This window comes from Culicoides brevitarsis, unplaced genomic scaffold, assembly GCF_036172545.1.
Source record: "Culicoides brevitarsis isolate CSIRO-B50_1 unplaced genomic scaffold, AGI_CSIRO_Cbre_v1 contig_25, whole genome shotgun sequence".
NCBI classification, from domain to species: Eukaryota; Metazoa; Arthropoda; class Insecta; order Diptera; family Ceratopogonidae; genus Culicoides; species Culicoides brevitarsis.
The window spans coordinates 30,001-40,955 of NW_026973409.1; the positions used below are offsets into that span (position 1 = coordinate 30,001).

The 10,955-nt window shown below is 23.6% G+C and overlaps 1 long non-coding RNA gene across 1 annotated transcript; it reads right to left on the bottom strand.

The window, feature by feature from the left end:
• Nucleotides 1-8,281: 8,281 nt before the first annotated feature.
• On the bottom strand, nt 8,282-10,762 carry LOC134836417 (uncharacterized). The gene is made up of 4 exons (XR_010162291.1): nt 10,625-10,762; nt 9,009-9,074; nt 8,922-8,948; nt 8,282-8,377 (listed from the first exon to the last, which is right to left on the bottom strand). It is a non-coding gene; the product is annotated as an uncharacterized LOC134836417 (long non-coding RNA).
• Between the last annotated feature and the right edge of the window lie 193 nt (nt 10,763-10,955).

A 10,955-nucleotide genomic window follows, 5' to 3' on the forward strand; every position in this document is an offset into this window, starting at 1 on the left:
TTTATTAATACCTAATTTAAAATTTAAAAAAATGTTTTTATCATATCGTTTTTATTTTTTTTAATTAAAAATTAAATTTGACAAATAATACTTAAAATTAACTTATTATTAACTTAATATTAGCTTAACATTTTCAGGATTTCATTATTTCATTGCATTTTTTTAACTTTTATTATTTATTTTTTATTATTTTTTTATTATATTTTCTATTTAAAATTTAACTATTTGCTCTAATTTTTTTTCCAATATTTTTTTTCTCAATTTTGTTTGTTCTAATAATGTTTTAACATTTTCTTTCAAAATTCTTCGATTTGTACGCACTCTCATCCCTAAATTTGTATTCTGACCATATTTGCAATTTTTATCTTTTTTCTCGAGGTTGTTTAAAATATAATTAAGGTAATGAATTCGATGTTGATGGTTGATGGCTAAATGTTTTTTAAATAATATGTATTGTGTTTTTACTGATTTGGTAGAAATAAAATTTGTGATACTCTGTTCGAGGGCATTTTGCACATCCGAGTGCACGTTTTGCACCGTGGCATTGTCAATGAGGTCCTCGAGATCGGTGTCATCTATAAACATTTTAATATTAATTTTAAAAATTTATTAAAGCTTGTCCACAGCAAAATCGGCGAATCTTCAAGTCCAATTTTTTCGTGGAATATGAAAGGCTTTCTTGAAAACCCAATATGTTTCTAAAAGTTTAGACTCTCTACTAACGATTTGTGAAAAGATTTTTTTGATCCTACTGCCTATTCTGGAAATAATGAGGAAATAAGAAAAAAAGTGAAAAATCGACTTTACCAAAATTTAGGAAAATTTTAAAAATTCTTTGATTTTGTGCAAAAATATACCCAAACAAGCAAATTTTATCGCTCCAAATGTAATGAATCGATAAATTGGAACCTTATTAAGTAATTACATGTGCGGAGGTGGTCAACAATCCGGAAGCAGGGGTCTTTATTAGGGGAGGAAGCTCGTAAGGTTCTGAAGGCTCGTCTAAGATGATGAGACTTATCAAAATTTTGAAACAACTGACTTAGCAAATAAATCTATTGTAGAAATCTTATATTAAGTCCCTCAAAACACAAAAAAATTAAAACCATCCGGATCAATGTGCTTAAACTGTAAGAAATAGGGTTATAAGGCTCTTTGAGACATTTCCATACGAGAAAAATCAATGTGAAAATTGACGATAAATTTTTTTTTTGTTTTTAGCTGACCGGAAAAGGTTTCTATGCTCTAAATGTTTGATTTAATGTTCCTTAAGCGTATAATAAAAGAATTTGGACAAAATTGTCAGAAAAAATCACTGCGGGGGGAACAATATATACTGAGGTTTAAAAGAGCCTTACGAGCCTGAAAAACTGCAATAAATGAGTTATTAAATACATAAAAAAGGTACCGTAAAGCGGAGTTTAGATGTTTTTTGAAGTCTTTTGAGCCTTTTTTACTATTTTGAACCAATTTTAGTTGGATACATTGCACTTTACGGACTTTTGATAGGACCCGGGGGAATAAGGCTTTAAAGGCTTCCTCAGAGGCATGTTCACCCAGTGGGAAATTTGGGCCTTTTTTTTAGACCCTCAGGGTCTAAAATAAAGGCCCTAAAGAGTTTTCTTAACAGTTTTTCAACTCTTTGTTGGTTTTTTGGGAAAATTTTTTTAGAAAAATCAAATTTTGAGTAAATTTTATGATTTGCAGCCAAAAAGTTCTATCTTTCTGATGCAAAAATATATTTAATTGTAATAAACGTATGAATAATAGAATAAGGTCTAAAAATAGAATTTTCACAATAATTAGCGAGTTAAAATCGGATTATTGAGCCATTAAATATTAAATTTACTGTAATTTTCATTTTTCTAAAAAAAATTTCTCAAAAAACCAACAAAAAGTTGGAAAACTGTTAAGAAAACTCTTTAGGGCTTTTATTTTAGACCCTGAGGGTCTAAAAAAAAGGCTCAAATTTCCCACTGGGCATATATCCTCCCGTAACTTTGTCATTTGTGAATCTATTGAGCTGAAACTTTGTAAATTATTAGAAAATAATACTAAACAACTAATTATGGCAGAAGTTTTGAGAAATTATGCACTTTGAGAATTTTACAGGTTTCAAAATGTTTGGTAAAGTCTATTTTGGACATTTTTCCGATTCAACACTATAACTTCTTAACAATACATCTGGATGACCAAACTATACCTCAAATTATTTTCTACTTTTAATACACTTTTAACTGTATTAACAATTTTTTTCCTATCTTTAATACTTTTTGAGCTATTGAGTTTTCAAAATTCGCCGATTTTGCTGTGGACAAGCTTTAATAATTTTTAATGATATTTTTTTAATTTATTTATTTTTATTAATTTCTTTACTTTTTAATTAGCAAAAATTTAATTAAGAAAAATAAAAAAAAATTAGATAATTTTAGTTTAATTTTATCTAATTTAGAATAATAAAGAATAACAAATGACAAATTTAAGATATTTTTATTAGTATTATTATTATGCTTTTTTATATTAAAATTACATATGTTTTTAAATAGATTATTTACGTGCATTTAAATTGAAAAATATTTTTCTTACCGAGTGGCTTATTACTTAAATGCGGACATGCTTTATTCTCTTCTTCATTTTTTTCTTCGTCGTCAAATGGGGACACAACAATAGGTTTCCCGTTACAGGAACATATAAGAACCATCAAAGGTGAATCGGTGTTGGTAAATTGTGTTATAGTTACGTCATCTTTTTGAAAAAAAAAAATTAATAACGTCTTCAAGTTAAACATGACGGAATTTTTTGATTTATCGAAGAACATCATAAAATGTTAAAATTTACATCGGAATTCATCATAAATGGATAATTCGTTTTAGTTTTAATAATAATTTGTTTTATAATACAATAATGTTTTATTAATTCAACTTAATTTACATGAGATGATTATATTTAAGTTACATACATAATTTAATAAACTTTTAAAGGGATTCTACAAAGGCACATATTTTAAAAATAAAGGATATCACAATGAATAGAGTAATTTGTTTTAGTCGCGATTTATATATATGTTAAGTTACAAGAAGCAAAAAGCAGCAAGAAACTCTTCAGCTTATCATATATTTTGGCGAATATACACGACAATAAAAATTAATGATGCGTTTATAAAAAAATCATCATAAAAATTCATTGATACACAAAATTTAGAAAAAAATATGATGTCTATCGATGGTACTTTTTTGAATGCACCAATTAATTTAATTGAAAATAAATTTTAATTTTTTTTATTATATATGATGGAGTCCACGGCACGATATGTGTGCTATATGGGTTTTTTTTTTAAATTATTTTAACCCTTCATTTTGATACCCTTTATACCATCGTATAACACTCAAGGAAAGGTCAAATAAAAAAGTTGTAGAACAAAAGTTTCTTCTTTTTTGATGGACAACATGAATCCATGCTGAAATTTTCAAAATTTGTCAAAAAAATTTTTTCATTAATTTTTGAGCATCAAAAATGCCCATTTTTGGCCCAATTTCGACCATTTTTGAGGCTTTGACAAGAAAACCATTGGAGTTAGACCCAAAGTTTCTTCACAAAAAATGTAGAGCGAGGTCTAATTAACTATAAAATGTTAGGTTGAGACTGATTTGTTTGAGTTATAACATGGTTTTACTGAGAAAAGTATGATTTTTTTGCTCAAAAAACGGACTTTGACGTGGTTTTTGTACCACAAGGCCCAAAATAAGGGCTCCGATACCCATAAAAGTATATATTTTCTGAAAGTAGACATCATTACGCATCTAATAGATATCGAAAAAAAATTTTTGAACTTCAGTTTCTACCTGCCCTAAGTAAGTAGAAAGCACATAAGTAGAAATCTTTAAATCCCTGTTTCTCACATTTTAGTGCACAAAATTAAAAAGTCGTAGAACAAAAGTTTTTACTCTTTCGATGGACAACATGGACGTACAATTCATTTTTTGATATCGGCTTGGAAGATTTTCTGTTAAATTTGCCGTGGATTTCATCATACTATTTTTTGATTCATTAATAAAAAATGATTGTTTGTGTAAATATTTTAGAACATCAAATTTACTTAAAAACTTACTTAGTTTTTTTTTTTCCTCTTCTCTCGATTCTAAATAATGAAATAGTGTACAAAATGTGTTAAAGAAAATATAGTTATTATTTTATTTATTATACATAATTGTATGTAAATGAATCATAATATTTTTTTGATTAATTAATAAAAAATGATTGTTTGTGTATTTTTTGTTTTTTTTTTGAACATCAAATATATGTGTTTAAAAACTTACTTAGTATTTTTTGTTCCTCTTTTTCTCTCTGATTTTTTTCTAAATAATTAAATAGTTTATAAAATGTGTTAAAGTAAATAAAGTTTTTTATATATATCATTGTATGTAAATGAATCAGAATTTTTTGTTTACCTATATCTTTGTAAATGTTTTGTAATTCGTCATTATATCTTTCTGTAATAAAAAAATATATTTTTTTAAACTTATTTATTTAATTAATTAAGTAAAAACGTTTATATGCATTGGGGCAAGGTTTTAGAATGTGCATTGGGACAAGGTTTTAGAATGTGCATTGGGTCTTCATAGAAGCTTCGAGAAACTTCATAGAAGCTTCGAGAAACTTCATAGAATGTTTTTAGAAGCTTCGGAAACTTCATTTTGAAACTTTAGAATTCGAGTAAGTTTTCATAGAATTTCGAGAAAAAAAGCTTGAAACTTCATAGAAAGAAAATAAAATAAAAATAATTCGAGAAACTTCATAGAAGCTTCGAGAAACTTCATAGAATGTTCGTGAAACTTCATAGAATGTTCGAGAAACTTCATAGAATGTTGTCGAAACTTCATAGAATGTTCGAGAAACTTCATAGAATGTTCGAGAAACTTCATAGAAGCTTCGAGAAAATTCATAGAATGTTCGAGAAACTTCATAGAATGTTCGAGAAACTTCATAGAAGCTTCGAGAAACTTCATAGAATGTTCGAGAAACTTCATAGAAGCTTCGAGAAACTTCATAGAATGTTCGAAAAACTTCATAGAAGCTTCGAGAAACTTCATATTCGAGAAACTTCATAATTTTCAAGTAATTATTTTTTAATTAAATTTTTTAAATATAGAATTTTTAAGTGAAATTGAATTTAAAATGCACTTCGAAAAATAGAATACTTCAAGACATCGAAAAAGAAAATTCATTTTACTTCATATAAAATCATTTAACTTAATAGAAAAAATTATTTTACTTTAATTTATTTATCGAGAAACTTTGACTTCGAGAAACTTCATAGAATGTTCGAGAAACTTCATAGAATTTGTTCGAGAAACTTCATAGAATGTTCTAGAAACTTCATAAAATGTTCGAAAAACTTCATAGAATCGAGAAAATAAATAAAAATAAATCGAGAAATTATTTTTTGTTCTTTTTTTTTAATTTTATAAATTTACCTAGCTTGTCTGAAAAACTTCATAGAAGCTTCGAGAAACTTCATAGAATGTTCGAGAAGAAGCTTACATTAAAATTTAGAGAAAATAATATTTTAAGGAAAAATACAGAACTATGGATCAAATTAAAAAAAAATTTTCAAGTGATTAATTTTTAATTAAATTTTTTAAATATATTTTTAAGTGAAATTGAATTTGGACTCGAATGTCTTTTTTCTTTTGCTTAAAAAAAACTTTCATTTAAACTTTTTAGGGCCCCAAATAAAAGAGCATCTTTTTAAAAATTAATTTTTTTAATATAAAATTTTAATTAAAAAATTATTTTTTTTAATTTATTTATTTTTGATAAACTTACGTTCAACATTTTTTGTTGGTTCATCGGTTGCTTTAAAAATGAAAATAAATAAAAATAAATAAATTATTTTTTGTTCTTTTTTTTTTAATTTTATAAATTTACCTATGTCTGCTAGAGAACTCGAAGAAGCTACATTAAAATTTAGAGAAAATAATATTAAATACAGAACTATGGATCAAATTAATTTTCAAGTGATTAATTTTTAATTAAATTTTTTAAATATATTTTTAAGTGAAATTGAATTTAAAAAAAAAATAAATACAAGACAACAATTATTTTTACATAAAATTTTAATTAAAAAATTATTTTATTTAATTTATTTATTTTGATAAACTTACGTTCAACATTTTTTGGTTGGTTCATCGGTTGCTTTAAAAATTAAATAAAAATAAATAAATTATTTTTTGTTCTTTTTTTTTTAATTTTATAAATTTACCTATGTCTGCTAGAGAACTCGAAGAAGCTACATTAAAATTTAGAGAAAATAATATTAAATACAGAACTATGGATCAAATTAATTTTCAAGTGATTAATTTTTAATTAAATTTTTTAAATATATTTTTAAGTGAAATTGAATTTAAAAAAAAATAAATACAAGACATCAATTATTTTTATATAAAATTTTAATTAAAAAATTATTTTATTTAATTTATTTATTTTGATAAACTTACTTTCAACATTTACTGTTGGTTCTTCGGTTGCTTTAAAAATAAAAATTAAATATAAATAAAAAATTATTTTTTGTTTTTTTTTTTTTAATTTTATAAATTTACCTATGTCTGCTAGAGAACTCGAAGAAGCTACATTAAAATTTAGAGAAAATAATATTAAATACTGAACTATGGATCAAATTAATTTTCAAGTAATTATTTTTTAATTAAATTTTTTAAATATATTTTTAAGTGAAATTGAATTTAAAAAAAAATAAATACAAGACATCAATTATTTTAATATAAAATTTTAATTAAAAAATTATTTTTTTTAATTTATTTATTTTTGATAAACTTACGTTCAACATTTTTTGTTGGTTCTTCGGTTGCTTCAAAAATAAAAATTAAATAAAAATAAATAAATTATTTTTTGTTTTTAAATTTATAAATTAACCTATGGCTGTTATAGAACTCGAATAAGCTACATTAAAATTTAGAGAAAATAATATTAAATATTGAACTATGGATCAAATTAATTTTCAAGTAATTATTTTTTAATTAAATTTTTTAAATATATTTTTAAGTGAAATTGAATTAAAAAAAAAAATAAATACAAGACATCAATTATTTTAATATAAAATTTTAATTAAAAAATTATTTTATTTAATTTATTTATTTTTGATAAACTTACTTTCAACATTTACTGTTGGTTCTTCGGTTGCTTTAAAAATAAAAATTAAATATAAATAAAAAATTATTTTTTGTTTTTTTTTTAATTATATAAATTTACCTATGTCTGCTAGAGAACTCGAAGAAGCTACATTAAAATTTAGAGAAAATAATATTAAATACTGAACTATGGATCAAATTAATTTTCAAGTAATTATTTTTTAATTAAGTTTTTTAAATATATTTTTAAGTGAAATTGAATTTAAAAAAAAAATAAATACAAGACAACAATTATTTTTACATAAAATTTTAATTAAAAAATTATTTTATTTAATTTATTTATTTTTGATAAACTTACTTTCAACATTTACTGTTGGTTCTTCGGCTGCTTTAAAAAAAATTAAATAAAAATAAATAAATTATTTTTTGTTTTTAAATTTATAAATTAACCTATGGCTGTTATAGAACTCGAATAAGCTACATTAAAATTTAGAGAAAATAATATTAAATATTGAACTATGCATCAAATTAATTTTCAAATAATTAAATTTAGGATAATAGGATAATAATTTAAACAAAGTTAAAATACTTAAAAATATACAGAGAGATAAAAATTAAATAGAAAATTTTTTACAATATTTTTTTTTTTTGATATGAACTTCAAACAGTAAAGTAAAAGTTCACCCTGACTCGATTATATAAAAATAAAGATAATATGAATAAATAAATTATACAATATCTTTTATATTTAATATTTTTGTTTTAATTTAATAAATTAAATTTTTAAATTTAGCTCACCGTCCGCTGTGTTTGACGAGGCGTTTGAAGATTCGTCTTTTTTCAAAAAATAAAAAATAAATTTTAAAAATAAATAAATTATATATAATAAATAGAGACAATTGTAACTTACAATGTTCATGACAGCAGCAAAAATCTATAATTTCCTCGCCTGGCTCTAAATCTTAATAATTGATTTTATTTGTAAATAAAAATATTCTATAAATTTATTAAGTTTTAACTTACTCATTTCAACGTCGTGCCTTAAATCGTCAAAAAATAATTGCTTTTTGAAATCTTTAAAAAATTATAAAAAGTTTAATTTAAATAATCATTTCAATTTGATGTGAACAAACCTGAACAAGTTTTTTTATTAAAATTTACTTCAAAAAGTTCTTTAGAGGCCCGACGTATTTCTTTTAAGAAATTTTTAACGTCGAAATTCTTTGCGTCTACTAAAATAAAATAATATGTAAGTAAAACATTGGAAATAAATATGATGCATCCATTTAAAAAATACCAAAATCACGTTTTAACCTTTTTCAAATAAAAATAATGAACTGAAAAATTGCATTGATTTTGTAATTTTTGTTTTATTTAATATTATTTTAAATTTATGATGAATTAAAAATAATTAATTTACAAAATAAATGATTTTTTATTTATACCTATATTTTAAACATCAGAATTATTAGTCTTATTGAGTGCATTAAATTTTATTATCATATCATAAAACATATTATTGGAATTTTGCGGTGGTTTTTAAGTTTAATTAGCAAATTTTAAATCTTGCAAATAACTAGACGAATGAGGCGTAAAACTTTCGTTATACCATTATTTTTAATTTTGAATGAATCAACGACAGTTCATTAGATTTGAATTTTTTTAAGTATTTTTAATATTTGGTATTTAAAAATTACTTAAAAAGGTATGCCCATATTTTAATTAAAACATTATTAATTTTAATAAAATAATGAAATTTGTTAAAAATAAACTTACAGTCTTCAAACGTATGAGGAAATTTGTCTTTAAAAAATAATAATTTATTACTATATGAATATTTACATTTAATTTTGATCTATTTACCAAAGAAACTTTGAACCATATCGATTTTTACATCTGGCGGAGAAAGAGAGGCTTGCCTTTTAGTGCCTAAAATTAATATGTTATTATTAAAAAAAAATCAAATAATCAAAAAAAAATAAATTTAATTATTTTTTATAAACATACTAATTTCTTAAAAACTTTTTTATATAATGTAAGTGACACACTTTTCAGAAAAAAATAAAATATGTTACAACAAAATAGTTTTTTTTTTAAATATTAAATATATTTTTTTAACGATCTCTTTGAGAATATAAATCTGATTTTAACTTAATTTAAATAAAATTTTTTAAAAGGTAATTTTTAAATGTGCAGATTTTTGAAAAAAATCTATTCAAATTTTTTATGTATGATATTATGTTAAAGATTAAATCTAAGCATGAAGATGATTTGAGACGTAATTTTAATTTTTTTTTTTGAAGTCACATGACGTTACATTTATGACTCATTTTTGATTCTAAGAAAATTTAACGTTATTTGTATTATAAATGAATCTGAAAAATGTTTTTCTTTTCATAATGCTTTATCTGATTCTATCATTGAGTCGTCGTTAAAAAAATATTTTTAAGACACGAAATCGTTCAAGTTAAACATGGTGGAGTTTTCAATTCATCTAAAAATATTTTAAATTGTAGAAACATGCATCGGAATCCATCATAAATGGATATTTAGATTATTCTGATGTAGTCGCCATTTATATATAATGTTACGTGATCATCGATAAGTAACCAAAAATTCCGCGGACCCGCGAAAAATTTCGCGATTTTTTTTCGTAATTATTTTTTCATCTTATGTGAGTAATGGAGCTTCTAAAAAGCCGCGAGAAAATCCGCGGACACGCGAAAAGATTCGCGGATTTTATCGCTTTTTTAGAAGCTTCATTACTGACTTAAGATGAAAAAAAAAATCGCGATAAAAAAATCCGCGAAATTTTTCGCGGATCCGCGGATTTTATCGCGGCTTTAAAGAAGCTTCATTACTGACTTAAGTTGAAAAAAAAATCGCGATAAAAAAATCCGCGAAATTTTTCGCGGATCCGCGGATTTTATCGCGGCTTTATAGAAGCTCCATTACTGACTTAAGATGAAAAAAAATCGCGATAAAAAGATTTGCGAAATTTTTCGCGGATCCGCGGATTTTATCGCGGCTTTATAGAAGCTCCATTACTCACATAAGAATAAGAAAAATAAATACAGAACAAAATTTAAAAAAAAAAAAAAAACGCGAAAAAATCCGAAAAATTTTTCGCGGATCCGCGGAATTTTTCGCGAATTATCATGAATCTTGACAAACCTATACGGCAATCACACATATATGTTATACGATAAAATTATCAAAAATTGAGAGACGCATAAAATATAATAAAAAAATATTATTATTATTGAGAATCGAAACAGGTACTTCGGTGTTTATCGACATGTATCTTAACCTCAGAACTATCGAGACATATGTCTTTCAATTGATAAAATGAGAACTTCTTCTGTTTAACGACGCTGATTTAGGCGCCAAAAAAGAAAATTTAAATTTGGAAAATTTGTTATAGGAAAATATATACATAAAATATAACTCATTATATTTGAAAATATACATTTTTTTACCTTTTTTCATGGGCGATGGTGATGATGTGTTGATATTTTCCATTGTGAGAAATTTTAAACACTTTTTTTCCACTATTTTTCACTAATTTTTAATAAAAAATTTATATTTTTATGTTTTTATATTGTCGTTGTTATGAGATTTTGGTGGTTTAGTTTTTTAAGGATATTTTCCAAAGAAAAATTAATTTTTAAAAAATTTTGATTGCACTCGACGTATTCAATGTATAAATATATTCACGAAACTGACAGTTCTTATAAACCAGAGTCGGACTAAATATTTGATGAAAATGAAATACGACCAGTGCAAAAAATAAAAAACCGGTATGCATTG